We start from the raw sequence: 10,349 nt of genomic DNA, 5'->3' as shown, positions 1-10,349 counted from the left end.
GATGATTCACGCAAGAACCTCCCATCGGATGGCGCGTGCTACAGGTGGCTCTCAGTCAGCTCTGCCATTTATGTCTCTGTAAATCCAACTTTATACAGATGGTTGCGGGTCTCGGATGAATATAAAATGTTGCATCAAAACACCTTCAGCCGTCTAAATTTCCAGTTGTCATGTTATTTGAGAAACCAGTGACAGAGCGATCGAAGGGATAAAAATCAGCGGAACCCAGTCACTGAACGCTGGCAGCTATTTTATGTTTTGCGTCAGCTACGTATTTCGGGCCGAGGAAAAACATTGAAAGGGCTGAGGACGAGAATCCACAGCTAGGCGAACATTGGCCACTGACAGTGATACGGATTCACGCGAGCCTTGTCCGCAGCTTCGCGCGAGTGAGTGCTCTTCCATCTCGTCTTCCGACGAATCCCATGGCCGCCTGGTTATAGACTTCTCACGCCATGTCGGCACCAAACACTGATACAACCGACCACTATGTGGACGCATCATCAGGTGCTTTCTCGTCTACAACAGCTCGTCGGCCTGTCAAGACTCATGAGGCCTCTGCTAGTGTCGGTCATTCTCCATGGCCGAAAATCTAAACGGTCATCCGCTCGCGCCTCCCAGCGATCGTTATTCGGACTTGGATGCCTCCCTACTGGGGCAAATAGCACCTATGGTGCCATGGACCAGGAAATGGGTCCCCCTCCAGACCCCTTTTCTCAGAATTCATCAGCACCGCCAGAGAAAAGGAAGTTCCCTCCTATCGTAGTTTACAATCCTACGAATTGTATTAAACTGAACACTGACCTGCAGCGCCTTATCACAGGCCAACTGCTGGCAGTTTACGAGACAGACCATGTGAAGTACCTGCTTGATACAAAGGACGACTATATCATAGTCCTCAGGTTTGAGAAGTTGTGGGCAACGCATTACTGTAGCCATCAGGCTTCATGCGACATAAGAAAAAAAGAACTATCGTCAAAGACATTCCTTCCAAAGTTACAGAAACAGATTTCAGGTGTAAAATACTCTGTCTAGAGTTCCTAGACCCTTTGGTTCACCAGTACAACAAGAGGGACCCCCGAGTCCAGGAAGTTAATCACTATGCCATCCCATGATGTCTACCTTATTTAGAGATAAGACGTCGAAAGCATTTACCAACCAGGTACCTCCTGTGCACCAAGCCCACAACGGCCCATCCATCTGCCATAGGTGTCAACGTTTGCAACACACTAGTGATAACAGCTCACTGCCTTTCCGGTCTTTCAAGTGCGCTGGCCCACGTGCGTTGGAGGACCGAAAATTCCTGGCCAGAGAAAAATCCGTCTGTACCTGCTGCTTGGGCACATCTCACGACCACCACCATCTGGCCTCCTGGCAGTGCTCACAGTTATGTGTAACAGAAAGCTACGAAATCTTCCCACCCTCGAAGAAGAAAGCCAAGGACAAATCGGTCACTACCGCTTCTATGGGTTCGCACCACTTTTCCGGTCTTAAGAGGTAAGCTAGACGCCCTTCAAACTGTAGATGCATATACACCTGATGCAGGGGACTCCTCCAGCTCTGGCCTTATGACCAACTTTGTTGCTGCATCTCAGTCCTCTCTGTCTCCTGTGACAAATACCAATGCCCAACAAATAGACAGGCCTTTGGAAACTCCTCACACCCACTTGTTGCCGTGACCCAACCCTCCGTTGAGGCACCTTCTCAATGTGTCGCAACACCCACCCCTGCTTGCAGGGTCAAACGACCACTCAGGATTTCTCCCCAGTGGGGGAATTAGATGCTTTGTTTCAGGATGACATGCAGGAGACCCTCCAGGTCACCTCTCTGTTTGTGCAGCCCCACAGCAGGGCTATCATTCGTGAAACTGCTCAGAAGATTTGTCGGTCTGAGAACAGGATCACAAATGTCAAATCCCTGGTTGTACGGCTCAGCCAGATTTTGTTATAATGGCAAATCACCCACCACCCACTGACCTGCCACTCGGGATTTTGTATTCCATATTTTCAATGCTAATGGAATTAAACAGATGAAAGCTGAACATCTTTCTCTACGACCACCATTGGATACTTTACTTGTCTCAGAAACGTGTCTCAGAGCTGTACATGATTTTCGTCTATGCAACATGGTTTGCTGTCATACAGACTAGCTCCATCGCTGAGGTGGGGCACCACCTGCCAAAACATTCCCTGACAATACTAGCCAACCTGGCAAGTGCTGATGATTACCTAATTGCAAAAGTCCAGAAGGCATGAAGGCCCTACTGCCATTGTATCTAGGGCTTTAACTCCATTGTATGTCTTGTCTACCCAATTGCGCAAACTGAAAACTCCGAAGAACCGCTACTGCCAGCGGTGGAAGCAGTTTCGTGACTCTTCGGATAAAAGTATCGCATGAGGCATCTCGAACATGAATTCTGCTGCCTTCTCGCCGATCGGAAAGCGGAACAATGCAAGGACAAGATGTCCACCTATCTAATCCAACTTACATCAGAATGGGATGTTATCTCAGCCCTGAGCTGCTGTGCAGTGAGGAATAACGATTCTATCCTCATAGTAGATGGTTTAACTTATGATACCATCCATGTGGTGAATACTCTGGCTGATGCATTTGAGGCCCAGAATCAACTGCTCGTCCATGATCTTAAAAATGATGAACTCCAGGACGAACATGATATTCTGGCGGCCGTTGCCGCTTTCAGACACCGACCACGTCTTACTGCCCCTCACATTACATCCCTGGCAGAAGTCCAACGGGTCCTTCAGTGGAAGCATGTGCTGTCGGCCCCTGGTTTGGATGGCGTCTTAAACAAACACCTCCGTCAGCTCCCGTACAAGCCACTGGTCTTATTCTCCAACATTATGAACCATTGTCTCACTCCTCCTTGGAAGGCCCAACGGTACCGACCGGCCGCCGTGTCACCCTCAGACCACAGACGTTATTGGATGCGGATGTGGAGGGCCGTGTGGTCAGCACACCGTTCTCCCAGCCATATGTCAGTTTCCGACACCGGAACCGCTACTTCTCAATCAAGCAGCTCCTCAGTTTACCTGACAAGGGCGGAGTGCACCCTGCTTGCCAACAGCGCTCGGCAGACCGGATGGTCGCCCATCCAAGTGCTAGCCCAGCCCGACAGCGCTTAACTTCGGTGATCTGACGGGAACCGATGTCACCACTGCGGCAAGGCCGTTGGCAACCATTGTCTCATTACTGGTGTTTTCTCCCGTGCAGTGGAAGCTGGCAAAACTGATTGCCATCCCTAAGTCCTCAAAGGATCCTACAGTCCCTACCAACAACAGGCCTGTAGCCTGCTGAATGCCATGGTGAAGGTTTTATAACCTTTTAATCTGCATAGAAATTCCCAGGCTATGGCGGTGCCTGGGACGATTCATCCAGACCAGTTCGGTTTTGCTTCTCACCTGTCAGACGAACTACAAGTTATTAGGATCACGGTACACTTGGGCAAGGGCTTTATCTCCACCATATCGGCTCCAGCGGTTTTCCTGGACCTGAAAAACTCTTACGACTAGGCTTGGTACGACAATCTCGTGTACAACTCACTGACACAAACGACCATACCGGGCACCTATATCAAGACTGTGGATGATTTTCTCTGCCACAGAACCTTGTTGGGTACTCAGCAAGAACAACGGTGAAGCATATGTTACAGACAACGTCAGAGTTGGGTCAGACAGCGTGAGAGTAGGTTTAGTAGCTACTGAGTATGGTACATGTTGCTCTTTGTTGGGTACGTTCTTTGTCTAGCTCATGAAAGTTGCACAATGTGTAGCTGAGAATTGTTGTGGTAAAATGTCTGTCAAGAATAGACAAATAACAGAAGGAAACAGATAAAAGCAACTAAACGTTCCAGCGACTTGTCATTTAAACAATCCCGCACAAAATCTTTAATAGGTTACATAGCAACAAAGAAGCCATCCCGGACACTGAGACCAATTTTAGGAATGTAATGCTCCCGCTCATACTAAATAATATAAACCTTGTGTATACAATGAAACAGTAAGTACAAACCAATAATTTCGCTTCATTATATAGGGCGTTTCAAAAGACTTTTACAAACTGACATCGTCCATACGACATGGATCAGTAATCACGTAGGATCTAAGGGTCGCTAAGTCTAGCTGGGGGGTACTAAATGGCGTTACAGTTGTTTAGTCAGATGCCACAAACGGACGCTCAATACAGGAGAAGGGGAAAGTTTGCCTGCAGATGTGCCCTCACTTGCTTGCTGAAATATGCGGAGGCTCCGTCATGCTGAAAAGTCGAATGCCACTTACAATCCGTCTTGATTGCATAAAATGTTTATTCATATGACCGGTTTCGGTTCCCCTAGAACCATCTTCAGATCTGTAACGATAATGATACTAATTTACTATTTCACGAATGCAAACCTTTTTCATCCTGTCCAATCACCATCAGATGTACCAGAACGTACCTGCAATTTCGGTTACAGGAGTAACCCGTCCACATACGGCAACCTTCACATGCTGCGTCACATAAAATTGGTTGGCAGAATGCACGTCATTTATATTAATTAAAACACAAATATAAACGACGTGCATTCTGCCAACTAATTTTATGTGACGCAGCATGTGAAGGTTGCAGTATGTGGATGGGTTACTCCTGTAACCGAAATTGCAGGTACGTTCTGGTACATTTGATGGTGATAGGGTTGGATGAAAAAGGTTTGCATTCGTGAAATAGTAATTTAGTATCATTATCCTTACAGATCTGAAGATGGTTCTAGAGGAACAGAAACCGGTCATATGAATAAACATTTTATGCAATCAACACGGATTATAAATAACATTGTAAAACCAGTGATTGCGGTTATACCATCAGAACTTATGTCTGTTTTTGCGAAGTCGAATGCGGCGACAGATAGGCATGAAACATCATTCAGCATGTCCGGTAGAGCCTCTCTGAGGAATACGAGATACCGTGCGCCCATCAAGTCTGTCCGGCAAAATGTACGGCTCAGTTAAACAATCTCCGACTTCGTCAGCCCTCAAATTAAGGGTACATTTACAGTGTGAGGCATAAATAAGAGTAGCATGTAGGTTCACATCTGCCCGTGTATGCAGATCGTGATCGTTCGTAATACTCTCGAGTGAGAACTCATCCTCATCGGTTAAGAGGACACTCGTTGGGAAGCTTCAGTCTGCACCGGAATCCTGCAGAAACCACCGCGCAGGTCACATGCCCTTGTTGTAGTCTTCCGGTCGCAATGCCTGGACGCGTTGGAAATGAAATTGGTGCAGTCCTTCGTCTGTGCAGTGCACCAGACGGAGGATGAGGAGGATACCAGTGGAGCAGATAAATCTTATGTACTTGTTGACGACAATCGCTGCACCCTTTCGAGAGCGCTTTCTTTCCCCGCAACTGTCCGTGTTGTTCGTTGGCTACAAGCATCCGACTTGTGCGCACGGAACGAGTCGGTTTAGCACAATCGGCGATACAGGGTGGCGAATAATGTGTCACACAGCATCTTATTATCGGGATATTTCGCACGACACAAGCACAAGGTTTCTCGTCCGCTGCAGACGGTCGCGCCATAAATGCTTTCCATCCATCTCGCGGTGTGTTAGCTAGCCATGTTACTTCCAGAGCTTCTACGGCGTGGTGGCGGCTGTCTCCGTGCTCTCCGCCCGTGTTTATATGGCAACGCCCTCTCGCGGCTGTAGCGCCCTCTGGTGGCGTTTACGACCTCCAGTTCTTACGTGATTAGTGAATCTTGTATGAGCGATGTGACATGTCAGCTTGTCTATAGAATGCACCAGCAAACATTTTGCCATGAAGACTTTGACTGTCTTATCTCACCGTGGGATACCTTTTTTTTTGAAATAATATAGAGTTTATTACCTTCTTAAATCTGTCTCGTTTTCGTTTGGCTGCTCCTTACAGCACTGTGTAGCGTACGAAATCCTCGTTTCCCTAACAGTGCGTAATTGCATTTACCGCTTTTATGTCCTCCACGCAGCCTAGGTAAGTGGAGTCCACTGCCCACTTGGCTCCCAGTGAAAGCCAGTAGTCTGCAGACGACAAATGGGATTCGAGGGAATCGACAAAGCGACGTTACGCGCAGGGAAATCCAATAACTTTGCAACCGGTCAGCTTGACCGCGAATCTCTCTGCTAGTGACTCGCCTACTGTGGAAGACAATGCGAAATACCTGTTCTGTTTTTCTTCCCCATTTCTTCTATATCGTGTTTTAAAAAACATGTTCCGCTGCATCTACCTGTTACGTTACAGTAGCATAACAGCCTATTCACGGTGTATCACAATTGTAAAATCCCGGTCTAATTGTCCTAAATACCGGCTGTAAAAGGAAAACATTGGGTTGCTGCTTTATAATGCGAGCTCTGGACAGGTGAAAGCGAACACCTGTATTAAAATTGTGCCTTTGCTGTTAATAATCCTGTCAGATTAAGCCCTCCGTAAGGTTACTATATGAGTGTTAACGGTTTGTCGTATAATATTATAACATGTAAGGTAAAGAAAGTGACTCTTTTAACGAATCGCAGGAAAACAAACCAAACTCAATATTTCTTCAAACACGTCTTTAAATTGATCTGACAAATGTAGTCAGTTATTTTCCGAGTTGCTTTTGCGTTACAACAAACTGATTGCAATAAGTAGGAGGTAATTAAAGGGAGCGCTGTGACCATCCAAGGTATGCTTTTTCTATCAGTCTTGTGACTGGTACCACGCGACCTGCCACGATTTCCTCTCCCGTGTTAACCTATTCATCCCAGGGTAGCAATTGTAACCCGCGTCCTTAATTATTTTCTGGATTTAGTCTAATCTCGGTCATGCGCCACGTCACCGGGCAACAACTGTTCGCGACTGACTTGAAGCACATTCTGGACAATTAGAGCGAATGATTTGGCCACCCAAATCGCCCGACATGAATCCCATCCAACTTTCATGGGGTGTAATTGAGCAACACTTTGCCAACTATGGACGCTTGCAGAAGAGACAGCATAACTCACTATTGCTGCAGGGGACTTCCAACGACTTACAGAGTCCTAGCCTAGTCGAGTTGCTGCACTACACAGGACAGAAGGAGGTCCGAGACGATATTATGTGGTATCACGTGACCTTTGTCACCCCAATGTGTATCTTAACTGTTAGAGTAATATTTAAGATATGATATTTTGATCATTACAGAGGAGTCTGAAAGGTGACTGTGTAAGTGCACTTCCATTTATGTTTTTGTAGAGATTTGCCCGTTAGACTTGTATATCTGCTGTACAGATGTTGGGAAGCCACTTACGCACTCCATGTCACATATCCTGTAGGTATGATCGTGTGGGTGTACGTTTCCAAAAATGCCGGCGAGGGAAACAGAAACTCTCTTGTTTTGTCCCGTATGGTAGTTTAAATGGCTCTGAGCACTATGGGACTTAACTTCTAAGGTCATCAGTCCCCTAGAACTTAGAACTACTTAAACCTAACTAACCTAAGGACATCACACACATCCATACCCGAGGCAGGTTTCGAACCTGCGACCGTAGCGGTCGCGCGGTTCCAGACTGTAGCGCCTAGAACCGCTCGACCACCACGGCCGGCCCGTATGGTAGTAACAACCTTGCAATGCTTCTTCAGTAATGTCAAAGCGTTCCGGTTGGTTTCCCGCTAACTTTAGCAAAAATACTGTTCGTTGTGGCAACTGCCGATGTGGGCCATCATGTACGATTGAAAAAGTGTAATTCTGTGCGAATCAGAGTATATCCAGCTTTACCGCCTCCACGAGCTATTGGCTACCCATCTCAGCCCACTTAAAAAACAGCGCATTCCTACGGCTAAGCCGATGGGTCGGCTTTCTTCTGGACAACTCCTTTTATTTCACTGACAAATTTTTACCTAAAAAGTTGTAGCCAATAAAATAAAGTGTTTTCAAATGTCGCTGCATGAGTAGGAATAAAATGATGATGTCTTCATTAATGTCAACAGTAGTCGTGTATACATAACCTGTAAACTGCCTCGTTCCACATCATTTCCATTAAAGAGTCCTTCAACTGATCTATGGAACGTGCAACTAACTAAGTAAATAAGTTCTCAGGATTCTCCCTAATGGTCCGATAAGCATGATGTTCTTTGAAACACGCTTTTGTATAGCTCTGTGTTTCAGTTTGTGAGGACGGATACTTGTTTTGTTTATTTATCAGACTGAGCGTTCGGGAGAGTTTTTTCATTTCAAATGGTGAAGATCAATTCTCGTGGTTGATGTTTCAACTAGATTTCTCTCTTTGTTCATGTCAAAGTGGAGCGCGTGTCATCGTCGCTGGTGTTTCTTCACCTGAGAAACACTTCGAAACTCTTTAAATATGGTCCGTTTCTCAAGTCGCGAGTATAACGATGCTGATATAAATTTGATACCTTGGTACAAGCAGGTTAATGATTTCGAGTAATGACCCTCGTGCAGAACCAAGTTAACCCTTAATTTGGCAGTATTGCTCTCAAGCAACATAAAAATTGCACACTGTTTCCCGCAGCATGTTTCACGTTTCATCTTTTGATGGATAACAGTGCTTGTAAGAAGCAACATTTAGGCTGTCATATACGGCGGTACTTTGTTGTCTCTGGTGGAAAGATTTTGAACACTCTGCATCTTCAGCAGGCACCGTGTGAGTTTATGTGATCATCGGTTACCGGTGCAGCACTTGCTTTTTGTTCTGTAGTGCTGTTTTTTCTTGTGGACGGAAACAGCTTATAAAAGATAAGAGGAAGTCTTGCACGTAAGGTAGTGTACAAATGTGCTAGTGAATGCGTACCAGAAACATTGAAAATTGTCTGACTTTTTATCTGAACAGCCATTTCACGTGAAACAGATCAAAATGCGACCAATTTTCAGCTACAGTAACAATAACGTAATAATTATATTGTAGCACTGGGAGCCATTTGTGAGGAACAATACATGAAGGCTACATACTGTATTTTGAAAAAACGGAGTGAAAGTGCTCAAATGACCATATACACATGTAATTTAAGTTACTTAACTCTTTTCCTTCAGAATATTTGTATGTGCCAAGCAAAGAGTTAAAATCCGCGTCCGCTAGATTACAGTTACAGCGTTTAGCAGTTAGCTCGTAATTTTGAAATGAGTTGCGTATTTCGATCGACACATCTGAATTTTGTTCCTTCATTACTAGAGTAAGTATTTGTACATGACTCGTACACTAAGTGTGCGCAAAACAGATATATCGCATGCACAGTGTGTTTTAATGAGTGGGACAAATAATTAAACACAGAATGAACCCCAATTTATATAACGAGTTTCAAATATCACATAAATTACATAATTTATTAAATTCGGTGGGATACGCTTGACTTCGATGAAGTAAATGTGCAGCACGTACTGTTGCTCGGTATGATTCAATAGTGGTATCCTTCCTGTTACTATTTTGCATATGCTTGTTTTAGCATTAATGCAAGATTATTCTCCCTTCTTGGATGGGCTCCCAATTTTCATGTTATCTTTGCGGTCATCCGCACTGGTACTATCTTGTAACTTAAGATCGGCTTCTGGAAATGAGTGACTATTTAAATTTTATTGTTAACGTCGTAATCAAAGTTTCGTTTCGAATATTTACGCTCGCCATGTATTTGCACATCCTCGAAATGTTTCCCAGAAATCTGTAAATTAGAAGTCAATTTGTAATCATTTTTTATGGATAATGGCTGTCTCTGAGAAGTGAATTTCGTCACGATGCAATAGAACCGTATTATTGGGATCTAACCATAGCGAAATTTAAAATAAAGGGGTTGAGAAAGTTTAAAAAGCGCCCCAGACGGTCGGCATTGCACGCATGGTTGCTAAGTGTGAGACGGAAGTTACGTTAATTACATGTTTCCTCATTGCGATGCCCCAGGGCAAGTATCAGAGTACATGAAATGTGGGTCACTAACTATTGCAACTATGAAAGTATGATAGTAGCTGAAACGTTTGTGGCACAAATGTTGCATGGGAAAAGGGGGGCCGTAATATGACGTTGGTTTTTTGTTGTTAGGTGGGGTCGCTTCAGAGATATGGAGGTCAACTTTTTTTTAAAATTGGAAGTTATACTTTGGTACTTATTTTCTGATAGCGACTATCGAGACGAATCCAATGATGTGCAGCAGTAAGGCCTTTGAAGGTCAACGAAGGTCACAAAGGTGGCATGAACGTCAATTTAGAGAAGGTGTTCGAAGTGATGACCATTGGTATAAATGCAGTGCTGCAATCCAATTATGATGGATTGAGAGGTATTCCATATCACACCGGCACTTATCGAAGCACATGCTCTGAGAATTCTCTCTCGCGCATCTTCGAGTGCAGTTGGAACGTC

General features: G+C 44.9%; 1 pseudogene; it reads right to left on the bottom strand.

Moving 5' to 3' along the window:
* Window positions 1-3,076: 3,076 nt before the first annotated feature.
* LOC126164335 (5S ribosomal RNA) lies at window positions 3,077-3,194 on the bottom strand (annotated as a pseudogene).
* Between the last annotated feature and the right edge of the window lie 7,155 nt (window positions 3,195-10,349).

This window comes from Schistocerca cancellata, chromosome 2, assembly GCF_023864275.1.
Source record: "Schistocerca cancellata isolate TAMUIC-IGC-003103 chromosome 2, iqSchCanc2.1, whole genome shotgun sequence".
NCBI lineage: Eukaryota > Metazoa > Arthropoda > Insecta > Orthoptera > Acrididae > Schistocerca > Schistocerca cancellata.
The sequence above is the reverse complement of the archived record's forward strand: the minus strand, read 5'-3'. Positions and strand labels throughout refer to the sequence as shown.